Source organism: Cyrtonyx montezumae, unplaced genomic scaffold, assembly GCF_038088225.1.
Source record: "Cyrtonyx montezumae isolate F1298 unplaced genomic scaffold, pur_monq_1.0 scaffold_44, whole genome shotgun sequence".
In the NCBI taxonomy this organism is placed as follows: domain Eukaryota; kingdom Metazoa; phylum Chordata; class Aves; order Galliformes; family Odontophoridae; genus Cyrtonyx; species Cyrtonyx montezumae.
This window is the reverse complement of record NW_027072050.1, coordinates 443,136-453,171: the sequence shown is the minus strand read 5'-3', so window position 1 is coordinate 453,171 and position 10,036 is coordinate 443,136.

The following is a 10,036-nucleotide window of genomic DNA, read 5'->3' as shown; positions in this document are numbered from 1 at the left end:
CCAGTGCTACAGTGTTAACAGCAGCGTGATGCTCCCGTGTTTCAAGAACACTGCCTTGACTTTGGGTGTCTTAAGTCCATTTCCACCTCTCTTCCTAATGCCATTTCCCAGATGCAGCTATTGGCTGTGACAGACCAAATGCTGCTGGTACTCCCATCCTGGAGACGTAATCCCTCTGTTTGGAGCCAGGCACACTTCCTCCCTCTCTGCTCCCAAATGCAACCTAATGCCAATCCTCACCTCCGACTGTGAGTTTCTCCTGTCCATATGGTGCCGATCCGTCCTCTTCCCACATCCCATCATCTACTCTTCAGTGCTAGCAGTTGTCCTTCAAGAACATGGGCACCAATGGATGCTTCCTGTACATGAAGGCTTCAGTTGGAAATAAAACATTTACAGACACTTTGCATGCAGCAATTCATTTGCTCATAACTAGTTACAACAGCAGGTCTGTCTGTACTCCTTCAGATCTTTGCTTTTCCAGCCAGGTACAAGCAACCCGTGCATGGGGCTGTTAAGAATGTTTGTCCGCCCATGGACTGAACAATGTCGGGCTTTAAGACCGCTTTGAACTCAAAACCACAGAATGTTTCGTAGCTGAGAATAAGAGGACACATCCCAGACCTGACAGCTGGGACAGAGCACACTGTGCTCAACCAGAACTGCCGTGAAGGAGCAGATACATGGAAGCCATCCTTATAAAGTAAATTCAGACAACTTCAGCCCAACGACACTCCTCAGCTGACCACCACCATCACTGCACTGCAATGTGCAATTTCCACCGTGGCTCTGTGAAGCTGAGGTTGAACATTCTGGCAGCTCTACAGAACGTTATCTTCTGCCGCGTCCTCAGGCTCAGCTCTCTCTCACTCCCACTCCTGTTTCATTTCCAGACACAAAACCACCAAACTGCACTGGTGGTTCGTGGTTCCTGGCCTTCCTTCCACGCTGCTGGTGCAACAGAGCCCTGAGGGTGACATGGAAACAAGCCAACGCACCCGGGTTGTCCAGTCCACAGCAACACCGTCCTGCTGTGCTTCCACAGCAGAGCACACAGCAAGGCAGACTGTGGACTGCCAGATCCATCCTTCACATGAAGAACTCTGACCCTCAGCCTCGAGCACCCTCGAGCACACAGACCAGTGGGAGACATGGCATACACGAGTGGACCACATCATTTATTATCTTCTTGTCTTCACTCCTGCATGCTCTGAGACGCTGTGAAGCACATTTGTTTGAACCACCATGTGGATTCACTGCTACAGCTCCCTCAGCAATTTCCAACTGGGCCACCTCCTGAGAGGGGCTCTCCTTCCATGTTACCATGTCAGAGCTGTGCACCCAATTCCTGAATGTGCACATCTGTCCATGAGCTCCTCTCCATGACGTGCTCATGCTGTGCAAGAACACCCAACGCTTCTCACGCCTCCTGAGCACCTCTCCTGGCAGGGAGGGGAAGTTTAGGGCTATGGGACCTTCCATAAGCTTCCAGCTCAGGGCTTCATAGCATATGTGATATTTCAAAGCAAAGAAAAGCTGAAGGTGGGTTCCTGGAAGGTAAGTGAACTGCTGTGTCCTCCCAGCGGAGAACCTCCTGCTTAGCTTTCCCTGTTCTTACAGAACCTTCCACTAGCAGTTACTTCTAATGATCAAAGAAAGCCACCAAATTAGTGGCACTATTTGTGGTAAACCCCTGTGACCACCTGTGCCCCATTTTTTTACCTCCACACTGTTAAATGCGGGTAACATTTTTTCCTGCTGTCCTCACTGGGACCAAGGACAGAGCCATCACAGCTCAGCACAGAATGCAGCGTTCCCTGGCTCCAGCACTGCTTCTAGGAACACGCTGTGGAGCAGAGACAAGATGCACGGGGTTAAAGTTACGTGTGTCACATCCCCTCTTACCCATATGCCTATCACTGCTGTTTTCTACTCATATCACACCACCCAATACTAATTAAAACATTTCCTTGTCCTAATTACCCACATACACCTCAGAGCACGCTGCTCTTTCCTGCTTTGCATCTGCAATTGTGGCCAGCTCCATGCACTTACCCTTATTCTCATCAGCTGTGCTTTTGCAAAACACACCATGCTGTCCCAGCGCATCATCCCGCAGCACCATCACCATCCTCATCTCCTGCATCTCTTGTGGCTAACCTGCCCCCCAGCCAGGCCCCAACACCTACCAGCTCCCCACGTCCTCTCATTTGAGCCTATGACACTTGATCACTTCGGGGTTTTTATTAGGATAGGAACTGGTAAGAATCCTAACACCATTCTTAACAAAATAACAATAAAATTAAAGCAGCATGACAACGCGGCGTTTTAATGAGCCATTAAGCTTTCACACAGCTACGAGCACCAACAGCAGGAAGCCACAGCTGCTGCAAGGAGCTTCTCCCTGGGCATCATCCCATCTTCCTCCTCTGCTTCCTGCAGGACAGTGCTCAGCACAGGGTGACACCTTCAGTGCTAAGCAAGGGCAAAACGGAGCTCCCTCCTGCACAGCCCCCTGACCAGCACCTCCCTTCTGCTGCACTGAACCCCAGCAGCTGCGAGACCTCCACCCAGCTGTGCTCTGCAGAAGGCGCGTTCCACAAACTTCATGTTTTGCAGATGATGTCAGGCTGCCTAAATGTCACTGATCCAACCCTTCCCTTTTTCTTCCTTGGACGTGGCCTTAAATGAACCAGCTTCGCATTGTTCCTTCCCCACAGAGCAGAACACACACTCACAGAGGAACTGGGAATCCAGAGGGGACAGCAGAGATGCTCTGCAAAGCTCAGCACTCATGACATGGACACCAGGAGCTGAGCTCAGGCCCAATGTCCCTTCCCCGTGGCCACCAGCAGTGTCTGGGTATCCATCCCAGAACCCAGCGATGGGGAGCACGGCCAGCTGGGCACCTGAACCATGCTGGTGTGTGAGGCCAATCTCTGCCATTCCATGACATTCACAGGTGTTCTCAAAGCTGCGCGGTCCTCTCTCTTCCATTCCTGAAATAAGAAAGGATTACGGTATTAAAGCCCAGGAAATACAGTAAAAACAGCAAACAAAACAGAAAAGCCACCCCAAAAAGAAGCAAGCATCATTTCCTATTTGCCAGTTCTCAGAGAGGTGACAGACAGCGTTCTGATCCCAGACAGAAGCATGGGGGAGCACCTCCTGGAGGCAGTAACGCTGTGTTACCTGATGGTGCACGAGATGGACGCGTCTCACATCACTCTGAGAATCTTAGAGGAATTGTAGATGTTGTGTTCTCACCCGATCAGAAGTGAATTCTCTTTCAGCTCCATCTCCTTCCCAGGTTATTGTACTGCTGTTACACGATGTCCTCGTGACTCTGAAGTTTGACAGCTCAGATTTTTAAGGATAAACTTTTGTATGAGTTTTTTGCGTAAAAATCGAATCTTCTGTCTTCAAGTTTTCTGTTAACAAATGTGTGCCATTCTGTGTTACCTTCACACTGTGTACACACGTGGGGCAGTGTACATGTGCACACAGTGCAGAATGCGCTGAGATAAACGCACATTATCCATGAACACAACCCATGTACCCATGCACACACACATATGAAGACACATCTCCTGACAGACCCAAAGCAGAGGGAACAATATGAGACCGAAAGGTGTCAGACAGGAGATGCACTCACAAAAATGCTTCAGCCCAGTTTTACACACACGGCTGGGCCGAGAACAAACTCATTTGTCTGCAGAGAAGCACAAGGACTGACTTACCAGAGCCAACGTGTACTGCAGTACCATGCTGAGTCCAGACAGCGTGAGCACGTGCTCCTCCTGCAGCACAGGGAGCCACAGCCCAGCACCACTCAGCCCGACCCCACACTGCTCCCAAGCCAAACCATTTCTGCTCTGCTCTCTGCTAGGATCTCTCTGCAGCACACACTGGGCTGAGCTTGGGAGCAGGATCTGTTCCAACACATTCAAACAGAAGTTGGGTTAAAGGATGTGTCGGAAGTCTGCCGTGACTCAGAGGACGCACGAAGAGCCACAGCTTTTATTGGGTCAGTGAAGCTCTGCGTCAGCTCCTGGATGGAGTTGAGGAGCACTCCAGCTGCAGCTCTGCAGAGAGAAGTCAATCAATCCAGAAAAATTAACATTTACTGCCTTACGTACTATTCAAATGGGAAAAGATAAAGATATTAAAGACCAGAGTACCAAAGAATACCAACAATCAGGGTCACCTATCACCGTCCTGGGAGATACGGGGGTGACAGCAGAGCTGCCGACAGCTGCCAGCACCACCCACAGCCAAGGGGAGTGCTGTAGGGAGGGCACCTCCATCCCAAGTCATCTCCACCTGAGGGTTAACGGGGCTGGACTACATTGGGATTTTCTTCTTTCTCTTTGCAAAAATGGCCATTTCTGACAGGGGGACAAACCTGACCGGGGCGTGTGCTGTGGCAAAGCCTTCTGGTTGTCAGCACATGTTTTCCCTTATTGCTTCTCACAGAACAAGGGTCGTACGAACCAGGGCAAAGTGATCCCAGTGTGAGGAATCACGCTGAAGGGGCAGCAGTTCTGCTGTAAAGAAGCCAGGAAATGTCTAAAATTCTGTGCTGGGGATTATGCGCTCCTGACTGGAACAGGTATTGCACATCCCATAGTTTGTTTGACTGACAGTAGCCAAAAATGATGATTTTTGGTCTTTAAAATCTAGCAGGAAGAACGTTTTCAATCAGGTAAGCACTGCAGGTCGTTCCTGCAGCAGCAAGAGCTGGAAACACAGCTCTGCAAAGCTCCAAGCCGCCCTGGCAGTGCTACACCCTCCGTAGGATGGTTGGGGTGACGGGAGGAGAGGGGCCATCCAGTTCCAAGCCCAGGCAGGGACACTCCAGCAGCTCAGGGCACCCAGGGCCACCTCCAGGTATGGGGCACGTGCAGCTCTGAGCAGGACAGCAGCACAGCTTCATGAGCACTTCGCACACCCCCACTGGGCCGACCCTACGCAGGCCAGAGCGACCAGGTGCTGCCCAACCTCGGGGATGAAGGAGTGCTGCATCTCAAGGGGCTCTGTCCGAAAGTTGCAAAAAACACCAACCAACCAACCCCAAACTTCTGAGCAACGGGCTATAGCTGGGGGCTGCTCTGGTGTGGGTGCTCTTTTTTAATTATTATTTTATTCAGTTTTTTAATCAAGCGGGATAAACATCCTAAGACAGAGAGAACAATTTTTCCTGAAAGGTAAAAAGTCACCCAAGTGCCTTCTTTTAATTCCATCATTCTCATCGGGCTACGCGTTACAAAAGCTTTATAACGGAGCAAACTCAATCTGCCCAAATGCAAACACAGTTCATACCACTCTGCAAAAAAAAAACCAAACCATCAGAATTCCAAATTGCACAAAGAAACACCAATTCCTGCGGGAAAAGAACCAAAGAGGAATGATTAAGTAAAAGCTCAACACCGTTCTGCGATGCATCAGCTCCCACCACGGCTCGCTTAGGGACACGACGGGTATGATGTAAATAAGCACTCAACGAAACCAGCAAGGGACACGAAAAAAATAAGTTAAAAAAATAATAATTACCTCTTTGTGCTATCAATAAATATGAAAATGAGGGTAAGGGATCGAGGCTTCGTTCTGCTTAATTCTGAAGATACCGTAAGGACACAACGCTCCCTCCACGGGACTCTACAAAAGCACTGCTGCGTCCAACCCATCTTTCAACTGTTTCAATATGAAAATCCCAACGCCTCAAACCACTTCAAAAGACAAAAAATAGAAACAAGCACCAGAGGGTTCCCCAGCTCTCGAAATGAAGGGTGGAAGTCCGGAATTGGTGCATTTTTGTGGCTCTTTCTAACATACGTTTTTTACAGAGGTACTCTCAAAATAACACAATGGGATTCCACTTCGTTTCAGACATTTGGAAAGCAGTGTCATACTTTATTTAAAATAAACCCATGTAAAAACAAAGCGTAAATGAAAATGGTACCTGAAAAATAAATTATTTGATATAAAACAAACCAATAACTTAAAAACACACTAAATATACAAAATGTTTAACCGGGTACTGTACAGAACGGAAAACAATCGGTCAAACCTTCTGTCCCACAAACAGATTAATTTATAAACAAAAGATTACAGAGGATAAGGGAAATCAAATCAAGAAAAGGAGTACAGTGTGGTTCATACTGGCAGATCACGGTTTGTCCCCATCGAGTTCAAGTTCTTCCCAACGACCAAGTGAGAACGCTCGGCTGAAGGGTGACCCCAACCCCTTCAGGAATAGGAACACGGAGCACAGAGGCTCTGAGATGCCAACGCTGCGGCCATTCCCCAAGGTTTCACGTGGCTGACCTACTCCTACCCATCTCCCACAGCCAACACCAACTGCTCCGTGGTGGAAATGCCACTCCAACAGAATAATCGTTGGGGTCGAAAGCTGTGCCGGGTCTGCGGCCGTGCTGGGAGGCCACGCTCAGCTCGGCTATTTCTGACCACCGCTAACGACCTGGGTGCAGTGACCGTGTAAGATGAGTGCTAAGCTTTGGGTGGTTGCAGTGGTCCACGTGGTGCTCAGCACCGGCACTGGGAAGTGCGGAGCTACAGCAGAGGGCACAGAACAAGATGTGACTTGCTGGCAAACATCGACATTAAAGCACACAGGGTGATAAAATCACGATGTGAGCAAAAAGGGAGCAGTGTTTTCCTGTGCCAGGTGTGAATTTGGTCCCTTCCACGCAGCGCTTCCGCCCTTAGCGTCAGTGCCTCATCCTGCCAGCACAGCACAGCACTGGGCCAAACAGATCCACATTTACACACACACATACGTATATATGAGCTCCAGCAGCTGAGCCACGGGGACACCGTCAGCGGGTCACAAAAAGCCGTGTGTTAAATAGATAAAAACAAAACCCACCCCCAAATCCTACTGCTTCTCAGAGGGCTTTGTTTCCCGGAGGACCTCGTTTCAATGAGCAGTCTGTTCTGCCCTTCAGCTGGCGCTCTGGATAGGAAAGCTCACAGGGGATGTTCTCAACAGTCGGGTTTTTTTTTGTTTGTTTCTTAAGCACATAACGATAAACTGGCCAAATTAAAAAAAAAAACAAAAAAAAACCCCCAAAAACAGCTTTAGTTATTCCAGTTTAGAATACACTGGGAAAAGAAAAATCTTTCCTGAAATACGTGAAGAATCTTTATTTCATTGATCTTGCCCCAAACATTAAAATAAAGTAACATGAGAACAACTATTTAAGGAGCTTAGGGACCACTTGCTTTGAAACTTAGCATCCGAAGTACTGCATCACCTCCACAGTTACTCGGCCCCCTCCCCTGCAGCTGCAGACCCCTCCTGCTATCGGTGTAGGCATGCCCAGTTTGAAATGCTTTGTGCAGATGTGACTACAACTCACTGTGCCTCAGCCAGGATGGCTGTGCTCCCCACCCCGACAGCCACGCACCTTACCCTATCTGGGACTCGTGCACCCCTGTGCGGTCACTGGGCTCTGTGCTATCGTGGCACAGAGGTTCTAAGACACCAGCACCACAGGGACACGCGGTGCTACGACAGCTCCTGCTCCTCCTTCCACCCTATGGGACAGGGCAAGGAGCTGGGGACAGTGGGGGGGCTCAGCTCCCCTCCCTCTGCATGGTGAAGTGCAGCACAGACACTGCAGAAAAGCAGTGTGGCTCAAAGGACAAACACAGTGCTTGAGTACAGACAGTGTCTAAATTGAAACCACGAGAAAACAAAGCAGAACGCTACGCTGCTTTGACTCTGCTCCTGGTCACAGCCCTTCTGATGGTGCTCTTTCTACACCTGAAGGAGCTGTACTGGCCTTTGCCAGCTCGTATACCGCTCACAGCAACCCCGGAGCACCCTGCTCTGTATTTACTGCACAGCATCTCTCAGTGCAGAAGGTTAATGGGATGTCTGTGCAGGGGCTGCACCCCATTCCTACAGGGGATCTGGGAAGCAAGTGTCAGGTACCAGGTGGGAATAAAAGCTTGTTAATAAACCAACAACTCAGAAAAGACAGGCCTGAATAAAGCCTGCAAGAAAACTCTGACAAAACTCTTACTTATTTAACCTAAAATACTGTGTTTCCAATGGGTTGGGTTTTTTCTTTTTTTTCCCTCCCAATTCTGCACTACACAGCTCAAATCCAGAAGAGCTTCAGGGAAGTTTGGGGACAGCTCTGAACCACCCTCGGGACAGCTCTGTGCTCAGCACTGTCTCATTTTAGAGTGAAACCCCGCAGTCCCCAAAGAACACAGCCCACCATGCAGGGCTGGGGCAGTCCCATACAGCGTAGCCATCCCCCAGACCTCGAGGCTGCCAAGCACAGTGCGTGCTGGAAAAATAGAGAGGGAGAAACGGATGGACATTGAGTAAGAGAAGGAGAGTGTTCCACACACACAACCTGCAGCAGCTGCACCCACAGAGCCCCTCCTGAACACAGTTCTTTGCAATTGCACTGTAACACCCCAAACTGGCAATAGGACGGGAGAGATGAGCCCGCCCCGTCTCCTGTAAGATCCTGTGAGCCCAGACACAGAAGAGGCACCTGAAAGAAACCACTACCCCTCAAATGAAAGGACGAAGAATGCAGATAACCTTTTCCACCTTCAACTCCCTGTGAGTTATGAGGCCGAGATTGCTTAGAGACAGATGAAATTAGAGGCCAGCCTGAAAGAGTGCTGTGTGGATGATGAGGAAGGAAGCCCAAGTGTTCACACCTTTCTGCTACAGGAACTGCCCAGAAACACCAGCTCCTGCTTCCAGCAGCTGCCCTTCAGCCTTTATCAGCACAACGCGTACCTTGCTGCTTAGGGCCTAAAGCATCATCAATACAAGAGCTTGATTTCTTGAGCTCAGCTGCTTATGCCGAACACTTATTGACTGTGAGAATGGCACAGCCAACAGACCAAGTGCTTCTTCCACCAACAGCTCTCAGTGCTTTAGTGGGACTTTTTCCTCCTTTCCTGACTTTGCTCAATAAAACTGCCCAGTAACATTTCCCACAGCAACTACCAAAGGAGCCCGGGATCAGACGTCCCTTAGGAGACACTTCCGTATCACTACTGAAATGACATCCTGAACTTCCTTCTCATTTAGTAAATAGGAGAGGGGAAAATAAGGAAGCAGTCGGATGACAGTGGTGCCAAAAAGCTTCCAAGAAAAGCCCAAGAGAACGGGGCCATTGGTGAGCGACCAGCGGCACGACGAGCAGCGTGCCTGTAACGGCGAGGGATGCAAAGTGAGATCTGGGAAGTCTGGATCTCAGACTGAGATATACTATTTAGTCAGAAAAATCTTACATGAAACAAAGCAAGAGAGAATGAGAGGAAACTGGAAACCACTTCAGGTTCACTCCAGTGGAACAGCAAAGTGGCAAGGTCAAGAGGTGATGGGGCATGGCAAAAGACTTCGTAATATGGGAGAAATCCCAACAGTGCTTCTGAACCTTCTCTTGTACACCAGAAAAAATGTGTTGAAGTGATGAATGGATGATAAGCACAGAAACATCTGGAACAGATGCTGGAAGAGACAGAAGTGGTTGTCAGACAGCATGCTTGGGTATGGGGCACAGCTGCCATCTTACGAAGTTGCACTGCACCAAATTGGGCTTCTCAGAAGATAAGAGCGAGCAGGACGGGTGGGACTGGTGAGGCAGGACGTGCTGAGGGCACAACACCACTTAAGTTCACTGCACACAACGGCAGCAGCAGGATGCTCGCTGTGCCAAGGCCTATCCACATCCCCACAACCATCAGCAGCAGCAGCTCCCAGGCACTGCTGAGGACAAGTACCAAAGCTGGGCAGTGAGCTCAGCTGCTCTCAGGCTGCAGAGCACAGAGATGAAGGTGCAGGTTTCCTAGGGTGATGCAAGACTACTAGTCCTGCTGCAAGGACAATGAGATTCTCCCCATGCAAGGCAAGCTCAGCTGGGGATGGGAGTGCTGCGGGCAGCCGAGATCAGCCACTAGCATGGGAACACTTTGGGACTGGCAAAGGTTCACGCAAAAAGGAGACACTGCAATAGAACTGACCCAGTTTTCCCAT